General features: G+C 46.3%; 1 long non-coding RNA gene across 1 annotated transcript; it reads right to left on the bottom strand.

Annotated features, from left to right (window-relative positions):
• Positions 1–5,369: 5,369 nt before the first annotated feature.
• LOC121468106 (uncharacterized) lies at positions 5,370–9,952 on the bottom strand. Its single transcript, XR_005978077.2, has 2 exons — positions 8,856–9,952; positions 5,370–8,552 (listed from the first exon to the last, which is right to left on the bottom strand). It is a non-coding gene; the product is annotated as an uncharacterized lncRNA (long non-coding RNA).
• Positions 9,953–9,969: the final 17 nt, after the last annotated feature.

Below are 9,969 nucleotides of genomic sequence, written 5' to 3'. Positions count from 1 at the left end.
GAATGGTAAGTGTTGAAGAGCAGCAACTGCTCACATCGTCCTTCTGAGAGTATCTGTCAGGGGATGCCCTGGGCTCCCTTCTCTCTCCACACTCACTTGGTGAAAGAAACCCACCACCTTCCTCCTCCCAGCCATACCCCATGGAGAGCAGAAAAACCTGACCACCCAGCTAACAAAAGCTGACCACCCACAGGCACAAAGCCTCTGGCATCTGCAGTCCCCATAGGCCAACACAAAATGTCACTGCCGGATCTTGTGGAGAAAGAGGCCAAAAAACTGTTCTGTCTCTGTCAGCAGGCTGCTCCTGCTCTAGGTTACCAAAGGAGATGCAACTGGTGGTCAGGTCCAAATGTCTCACAAAAACACTGCCCAATATCCCGCATCAGAAAAGCAATGTATTTGAGCACAGCCCCCTGAACTGGGACTGCCAAGGAAGCAGCTCAGAGTTGTTGGGATGAGCTTCAGGGAAGGGAAAAGGTAACAATCAAACCCATCACCAAATGAATTGTTTTACAGAATGGTAATGGTGGGATACAGCACAGGCTCCTGATTTAGCAAGATTCTGATGAGGTGAAAGGGGAATCAGACCACATCCTCACTAAAGAGTAGGAGTAGTTGAGTCCTTGCAGGACTTGCTGCTTTACAAATGTGTGTTACTTATGAGATGTTCAAGTTTCATCCCACCTTGCTGGGCCTTGAGAGCTTGCTCAAGACAAATTAGCTCAACATGCCCCCAGGAAGATGGTAAGGGCCAGAGAATACTTAAGACCCCCTAACAGAGACATATGGTAATGTAATACCAACATCTCCTATATTTTAGTGTTCACTCGCTGTGACTGCTATAGGAAATGGGTTTCATGCACCTAAAACCATTCTTTCTCCTCCAAAGCAAAACATGATGGATTCATATAAATCAGTTTTCCCTAGCTGTCAGCTCCTAGGCTTCAGCTGGGTTTTTCTAGCCAAGGAAAAAGAATTGCCTGTGCAGCACTTCAGTTTTGAAACCTGCAATTTTGTCCAAGGTTTTTTGCCATCAGAGAAGACCACTGCCTATAATGATGGAAAGGATAACTCACAACACAGACCTACAATGAAGACAGGAGGATCAGATCTGGGGAAAGAACTGTAATTCTCTGACATAGCAACTGAAGAAAAAATTTCCTTGACAACTGAGTGAGGAATTTAAAGAGTCCATAGGCAAGAATGAAGGGAGCCAATAACAGAAATTAAGTTCTAAGTGCAGTGGTAGGTTCTTTCATGCTTTTAAAAATGAAGGCAGGAAACAAAAGTCTGAAATCATGGCAGTGATGGGAAGCCCTTAAAAATTTGTAGGCATCGAGATCAGATGAGAAGAATAGGCATGCCAAGCATCCTGTGCAGCATTCTTGAGTATGAAAAAGAATCCCTGACAAATGCACCTCCAAGTCAAATAGGAACATGCAGCCATGACAGAGGAAAAGAAAGACAAGGAGAAGATGGCTGAAGACATACAGGACAGCATAGAGCTTTAGCTCTGGTCAATGTACAGAGCAAAAAACATACAGCAAAAACAAATTTCTCCTAGAGGAATGAGGCACTCCCATTAGAGGTGAGGTACTGCTTGCACCCAGATAATGAAAAGAAGAATTAAGCAGAAGGACCTGTGATGGTAAAGAAGAACGGAGCAGAACGCCTAACATGAGAAAAAAGGGCAAAGAGAGGCTCTATGAGGGAACAAATATAGAATAGACAGAAAATTATAACAGAGAGAACTGGAAACCAGCCTCCAAACAAGAGAGGGGAAGATTTACATAACAAAGTACTCTTGGAAAAAAAAAAAATCTGTCATCTGAGGAAAAAAATAAGGTTCTTTGAGTAGCGAGAGGCACAATGAAGTTTTCAACAGAGAGAGAGTTTGAAATATCAGAAAGAAGAAGATTTAATTACCTTAAGGTAATCACAGAAATTCGGGGGAAAAGAGTCAAATAGGAGGAAAGGTCATCAGTGCCCCCAGCTGGCAGCCCCGCAGCTGGGTGGAGGACAAAGAATGAGGTACACTGAGTACAAATATAGCCTTCTGTGGGTAAGACCTGGGTAAAAAGCAATCAAAATTCTAGGATAATTGGGAAAGGACATTCTACTAGAGATGAGGAAGCTGTAATACCATCATTCAAGGCCTTGGTAAGACCATGAAAGATACAGTGTACAGTCCTGGTTACATGCTTAGGGATGAAGTCAAACTGCAAAGTATAAAGAGTTTTTAATACAAAGGGGGAAAAAAAGAAAAATAAAAAAGAATAAGAAAAAAAGATCTGGCCTGTTTAGCAGAATGAAATCTCAGAGGGAGTATGTTTGCTGTCTATAAATACATCCAGAGAGTAAACATCAGAGAAGGAGAAGAGCCATTTAAGTTAAAGGACAATGTTGGCACAGAAAAATGTGTGCAAACTGACCATAAAATATACTTAGCACCGAGACAGGCAGTTTCTAATCACCAGAGATGTTAGTCTCAGCACAATCTTCCAAGAGGCAGACAAAGAATTATAGAGAAAAGTGGGCGTTGTTCATGGGTGCCATGACAGGGATATGATGTGTGCAAGACCAGCAGCCTTACAAGCTGTCTTATGATGCCCCTTGTGTCCCAGCATTTGCTAACAATTTCCACCCTTTTTAACCTTAAAATATTCCCAGTGGTGCTGCAGACTCAGTATGGCGAGTTTAGGTCCCCTGACAAAATTTCCCCTTACCAGCCCTTTAAAAGCAGTCCACCAATGTCCCAGGGAACCAAGAATAGTCCAGTGCTACCCTGTGTCCATGGAGAGTGAGCTCTTCCCCCAGCAGCTGCTGCTATGGGCAGAAATGAGAGTGTGTCTGCTCCTTCAGCAGTACCAGCTTCACTGCCCACTGCTCACCGACCCACACCTCCGAGTGCTCTCCACTGCCATGGAAAAAGATGCACTTTGATGGGCATCACTTGCATTACAAGCTAGGGAAAGACCAGGCAAGCAGCTGAGATAGGGCCTGAGACGTCTGGGAGGAACAAGCTGTGACAGGCAGCCAGGACAGCAGTTTTGTTACCAAGACACAGCAGAAGCCACAGCCCAACCACAAATGCAAAAATCTGTAGGCATCATTCAGGCAACAGCCACAGTGAGCCCTCGGGCAGCAGGGAGGCACTTCCTAGCCTACAGATCAGTGTAGGCTGATGGCAGACTCACCATGCTCTTTGCATTCAGGGACCAGCCAGATTATTCCTTGTCTCAACATCCAGCCAAAGGAAGAAATCATGATGCGAGTGAGCTACATCTTCCTAGCATGAGTTTTGCCTACAAGGCAGCCACAGGTAGGAGAATGATTTACATATTATTCTGATTGAAATAGATCTTAACATACACTTTCCCAGGATCACAACTCTTGCTGGAGTGGAGACCTTCTCTCCCCCTCCACTCCTGCCTTGAAATCTCCTTCTGTAGAAAATTCAAGGTTATTTAGGCCAAAAAAGAAGCACCCCCAGTAGGCAACAAAGTTTAGCAAAGTACTCAAGAGAAGGTAACTTCTAGCCCCTCCTTCATGAGCAATTTATGCCTCTGATATTAAACAGTCATGGAATGAAATGCAATTTAGGTGCACAGAAATTCAAAGTACAGCATCTTCTGAGGAGTCTCCTCTAAGACAAAGTAGCATCAGCAGGGTTCTCAAGATCCCTGTGTGAAGTCTAAATTTTGGACCTGGGCAGGTGAGACTGACAACACATCCTTGAGTAAGTGAGCAGTATCTGATCCATCTCTTCCTCCCCTCAGAGGCAAACAGGTTTGTTGTCCCAAGAGGTGGGAGGGTACACTGTCAAATCACAGGACACAGAGCTGAATAACCCTTTCCTCCCAAATTAGGAAGCTAGCTCCCCTTCCCTAAACCTGAAATAAACCCTGCTTTGCTGATTTTGTCTTGGATAGAGTTAATTTTTGTCATAGTGTCAAATATGGGCTGCGTTTGATTTGTCCTGAACACAGGGTTGATAACACAGAGATGTGTTTGTTATTGCTGAGCAGGACTTACACCAAAGCCTTTTCTGCTTTTTGTACTGCCAAGCTAGAGAGGAAGGTGGGGTTGCCTGGGAGGCTGGGAGGAGACACAGCCAGGACAGGTCACCCAAACTGACCAAAGGGATATTTCAGACCATTTCACATCATGCCCAATATTTAAAGTGGAGGGAAGAAGGAGGAAGAGTGGGACATATTTGGAGTGATGGTGTTTGTCTGCCCAAATCACTGTCAAGTGTGATGGGGCCCTGCTGTCCTGGAGATGCCTGAAGACCTGCCTTTCCATGGGAATTGGTGAATTAATTCCTTATTTTTCTTTCCTTGTGTTTGCAGCTATTCCTTTCCCCATTAAATGATCTTTATATCAGCCTACAAGTTTTCTACTTTTTGCCCTTCCAGTTCTCTCCACAATCCCAGTGGTGGTGGAGTGAGACACTGACTGCGTGGTGCTTGCTTGCTGGCTGGGGTTAAGCCATGAAATCCTACAGATCTTTCAAACTTTGAACAGCACTGATCTCAAAGACATGGGAATATATGAAATATGCAGACTGAACTGAAAGACGAAACAGAAACACTCTTCAAAATAATCTGAGAGCCCAAAGTGAAGGACTTTGAGACACCTTTTGGCTGGCAAAGTGTTCAACAATCTTTTATGATCAACTTAACAGCTGCCTAGAACCTACATACTAAAATACCAACCAGGTCCCACCACTAGAACAGTAGTTAGGAAACTATTAGTTTTCCAAAAATTTTCCATAATTTAACAATTTTGTGACATAAGTAAAGAAGTCCTTGTTTAAGTAATGGATCAAATAGTATCAAATAGCCCCAGGCAACCCAGTCCAATCCCAGAGATGTGCCTGCTTTGAGCAGGTCTCATTAGACAATTCTACTGGTCCCTTCCCACCTAAATTACACCATGATCTTAGAGTGCAAACCACCATGTTGTTCTTATAACCCTAATTTCTCAAACATTTCTTCCCTTATTCCAAAACTCCTAGCACTAACAGCTCCCAGGAAAGACTAACATGTTCAGCTTCTAGCATAGGCTTTGCTTTCTCTATTTTAAATCATATTATCTTCCCAACCTCTCTGAAATGTCACCCACTGAAGCAGCATTTGCAGATGTTTTTTTAATTAGTGCCCAACAAGCAGTTAGGTCCAGACTTTTAGCCTTATATAGGTCCTTTTCCAGCATGTGTTCACCATAAATTCCCTGCAGAGATGAGTCTTTCCCATAAAATACTGTGAAAATTAGAGAACAGCAGACCTCTAGAACACAGAAATATTCTTGTGGACCTTGTAAATGGGAAAGAAGAAGAACCAGAAAGAAATACAACGTGTTTCACCTTCAGAGTTTTAAATTTCTAATTTCTAATGTATTCTTAGTAACTGCATGTACAGCAATTTTTGCAAGGAGATTCTACAGTCCATAATGTCTGCTATGGAAACAGGAAAAAAAAATAAAAGGAAAAAGTAGTAGGAAACAGAATAAGTTATGGTAGGTTACACAGCCATCATGACTGAATAGTTAAAGCTATGACAACCGTTTATCAAACTGGCACGGAAATAACAACACATACATCTTATCATAAACACAGTGTGGGAGAAGAGGCAGACAATGAAATAATGCAATGCACTTTGGTGGCATAAGCTGAAGATCTCCATCTATTTTACAAGCATGTTTTAGCTTCAAGCCTAGAGTGCAAATAATTAATATCTCTGTTGTCCTTTGTGCCACTGAGTCACCACAAGAAGTTTAAGAGGCTGATCTGCACGTCACTGAAAACGTCCAGTTCTGTGCACAGTGAGCAAAGCAAGCCTGGTCGTGGCAGTGCCCACTCCCACCAAGGCATCCTACCCAACAACCAGAGCTCCCTCAGCTCCCCTGTGAGCCAAACAAAACTTTGAACCAAAGATCTGCTACCATTCTTTGGAGACAGGAACTGGCCATGAATGCAACACACAGAAAGCCCAGACTATTGTTGTGAAGACACTGATGGGAACATAGGTTCCAGGCTACTGTATATGTGCTGTTTGTAGGTGCTACTCTACAAAACCTTATACACTTGCTCCAAAGCCCACCAAAACAACTCTTGAAAACAACTTATAAACTTTGGAAAATGAAAACATGACTAATAAAGTTTAGCGATAAAACAGCTGCCAGGGACTCAAAACTACCTGCAATAACTAATTTAGCGACTGATGTCTGTCAAGGCCAAGTGGCTTGCAGCTCTCTCATCTTTTGTTGCATACAGATACTCTTTTTGTTCAGCAGAGAGACCTGGCTGAGGACTTAGACACACACAGAGATCAGCTATGAACATGCAAATGGGCATCCTAACTGCACTGGAAGGGGCCACTAGCTAGCACTGAGGTGATCAGAAATAACCTTTGGGGTCCAAAGAACTCATCAGTGACCTTTATTTGCAACAGCAGCCCAGCCCTTCTTTTTACAGTAATGCCAATTCAGTCATCAACAGATCATTCAGTATAGGTATATAGATGTTTTATAGAGTCTATTTTAAATGTACCAATATCATTACAATGTCTGTTGTTGGAATCTGTGGGTATTGGTGATTCCGAGATTGTAGAAAGTCTCTGTCTTTCAGCCCCGCTGCCAAAGAAGAAGCCATAATTCGTCTGTGCTGGTTTCAAGGTTGTTTATTCTGTTTATCTCTAACATGCTCTGCTGCCCTGCCGCAGCTCTGTCCTGCAGGGCAGCGTGTGGGGCTCTGCCCTCAGTGGGATGTTACAAACATTAAATACCAGAAACTACCTGTGCTGGATTTACAATAACGTGCCAATATCTGTCACCTACATTGAACAGTGTGTCCCCAGCCTAAACCAACAGAAAAATGCCAACACCGCAGTGAAACATGGAGGGCATGAAGAAGGAGGAAAAGGATAAACACATCCAATTTCCTCCATCTTGTCCCCTCTGAACCCCTAATCTAGAAACTTAAAATTTTACTTTTGCACCCGTGCCACACTTAATTATTACTTATATCAAACACTCAGAGCTTGTAATTCATCCTGTAAGATTGAAAACTCTTTTCCATGGACAGAGATCACAGACAGTGTCTCTGGGGGCTCTGTCCAGGGGGGTTCCTGACCCCTGCCAGGGTCCCAGACCTGCCAGGGCAGCCAGAGGGAAGCCCTGGATTTCCACAGTCTGTTATCCAAATAAGTTGACCTTCAATGTGCAGGATATGTTAATGACCATACTCTGTGTGCATGTGTATGTGTGTGTGTTTAAAAAGTATCCTGTTACTGAAAATGTGTCACAGTGCAAAGCTGTAAGTAACCTGGTGAAAAACTGGGCTAATTCAGAGTGGCAGCGAAACACTGGAAGTTTATGAATAAATAACATGTGGTGAAACAAGTTGGCAGTGAAACTTCTGGCTTCGCATATCGAACATGGTGCTTGGAAGACAAAGAGATGTTTTAGGAAGAAGCAGGCAAAATCTGGAAAAGGTTAACAGTAGCATGCTGCTCCACAGGAGGAACAAAAAGGTACAGCAGAATTATTAATTACATTATTAACTTTGTGTGTTAGCCTGGCCTCTCACAACGCACAGCTTTGTGGGATGCAATCAAAGATCAGCCTCCTATCACAGCACAGGGAAGAAAAGGTCCTTTCTTTAGAAGATAACATTCAAGATGAGGAAGACTGAACACCAGAAACAGCTGTAGGAACAACTGAAGAACCATGCTAGAGAAGCCTTCTTGACCACTTCTGGCTGCTGCCAAAACAAGAAGGAAAGGAACACCAAAAAATGCTTTGTACAAAAAAGGAACAATTTGCCAACAATGGAAAGTTTGCTTTTTTCTACTCAAATCGTTGTAGTTAAAGGCTGATTAATAAATTGATACATAAAGGCTTAGAACTTTTCTTAGTTTTGTATTTATTTAGTGTTAAATTAATGTTCTCACCATTCACAATAAATATTTCAATTTTTTAAGGTCTTGACAATCAAGTTACACAAATCAAACATTTCCCTCACATGTAAGTTTATGCTGTGTGTCAGGGAGTAAGGCACTTTGTCCATTCTACATATAATTAGTTCATTAAGTGTTTACTCCCCACTAACTCCCTCTCTTCATCCTCCACAGAGAGTGTGTCTACCAGGGTTTTCGGGATGAACAGCTGGACTGAGAGTTTACATGTGCTTTCTAAAGGAATATTTTGATGCCCAAGAGATCTCGGGAGTTGTGTGCTATAATTTATAAAATCCTGTGTGTCCTCTATGCATTCACATTTTAAGAGTGATGGGGTGAGTTCTTTTCCAGACACCTGAAGATCTTCCCCAGCAGTCCAGGCACTTACCACAAGCAGAGCCAAAGTGACAGATCATAGAGCAAAATCTTCACACGGCCACAGATCAGCAGGCCAACACACTCAGTCCTCAGGGTACGGAAAAACCTGAGTGTGACTGGGGATCAGACTGCCAGACACCCCTTTTTTCAAGGGACACAAGAAGATTGGTCAGGAGTTCTGTGTTTTCTCACACACTCAGTGCTCTATGGGCCCTTTGTGAACAAGAGGGAGAGAGCAAAATTCCCTCGAACCTGGGATCCCACAGGGCAGGATGGCACATCCCTTAGATGCTTTTGGATACTGAGACAATGATATTTCTGTATGCTGCAACCATTAGAGAGCTGTCCTGCAGGTAGGACAGCCTCCCACCAAGTGTCCCTGTGAGGACTGCTGCCCCATGCATGACCCAGAAACCTCTCTGGGGAGGAGCAGTGCTGCCAAGCAGACCCGTGCCCATCTGCCCGAGATTACTGCTGGGTGCTGTTGTTCTTCAGGGAGGTGCCAAGAGGGTTTACCCCGACGGGACAGAGGGAGCAAGGTCGCATCTTGCAGAAAGCCAAACACCGGATCATGCCACACATGCCCCTCCTGCCACCAACAGGTGCACTTGCGCTGCTGGAAGAGAAAACGATTTGGAAAACTGCTTTTTCTCTCTCGCTTGCTCCCCTGAATGCTAATCAGCGGCGCCGGCTAAAAATACCCAGCAAGGCTGGCGTGCGCACGGCAGATAGGGAAAATGGGGGAGCTGAAAGGCTACAGCTTCCCGGAAGAAAAAGGGACTGGCGAAGAAGAGCCTTCCCCAAGAACCCCTTGCCGGACTTGCCCTCTCCGAGGCTGAGGTTCCAGCCTCTCCTTCTCAAGGCTACTGCGGGTCCTCCCCGAGGAGTCGCCGGGCCACCACCTCCCGGGGTGACTGGTGGCACCACCCCCAAACTGGCTTCCAACCCCCGGCGCTGCAGGCGCTGCCGGACGGGGCGTCCCGAGGGTGCTGCCGTGGCCATTCGTCCCTCGAGGCGCGCCGCCCACGGGGTGCAGTCCCACAGGGGTTCACCGGCGGTGCACGGAACCAAGGGGGCCGCTGGGGACCGCCGCCCCCGCCGGCACGGAGGACCTGGGCCGGGCAGCGCGGCGTGGGGGGCTCGCTCGCTGCATCAGAGCCGCCGGCAGACCGCAACGCGGTCACAGCGGTGCGCGGCGGCTCGCCGGCCTCCTGGTGAGCGCAAGAGCTGATAAATAAATAAATTAAGAAAGGGAGAGGAGGCAGGAACACGGAGACAAGCAGCAGCCCTCCGCAACGGAACCCGCGGGGGGTGTTCAAACCCCCGCCACCCCCTGCCCGAGCCGCGCGTCCCCCGAGCCGCGCTCCGCGGTGCGGGGCCGGCCGGAGCGCGACGCGCGGCCCCCCCTGCACCACGCGGTGGGAGGACGGGCTGGGCAGCTCCGCCGCCCCCGGCCTCACCGGGGGTCGCACTCTCCCCCTGCCACCCGCGACGGCCCGGTGGGCCGCCCCCTCCGTCCCCCCGCCCGCCGCGGCTTCCATCCATAATTAATCGCCTCCCCGCAGCCGCCGCGATAAGAGAGGGCGGGCGGGGACGAGGAGGCGGCGGCGACCGGGAGGCGGTGGGGGGA

This window comes from Taeniopygia guttata, chromosome Z (assembly GCF_048771995.1).
Source record: "Taeniopygia guttata chromosome Z, bTaeGut7.mat, whole genome shotgun sequence".
In the NCBI taxonomy this organism is placed as follows: Eukaryota; Metazoa; Chordata; class Aves; order Passeriformes; family Estrildidae; genus Taeniopygia; species Taeniopygia guttata.
The sequence above is the reverse complement of the archived record's forward strand: the minus strand, read 5'-3'. Positions and strand labels throughout refer to the sequence as shown.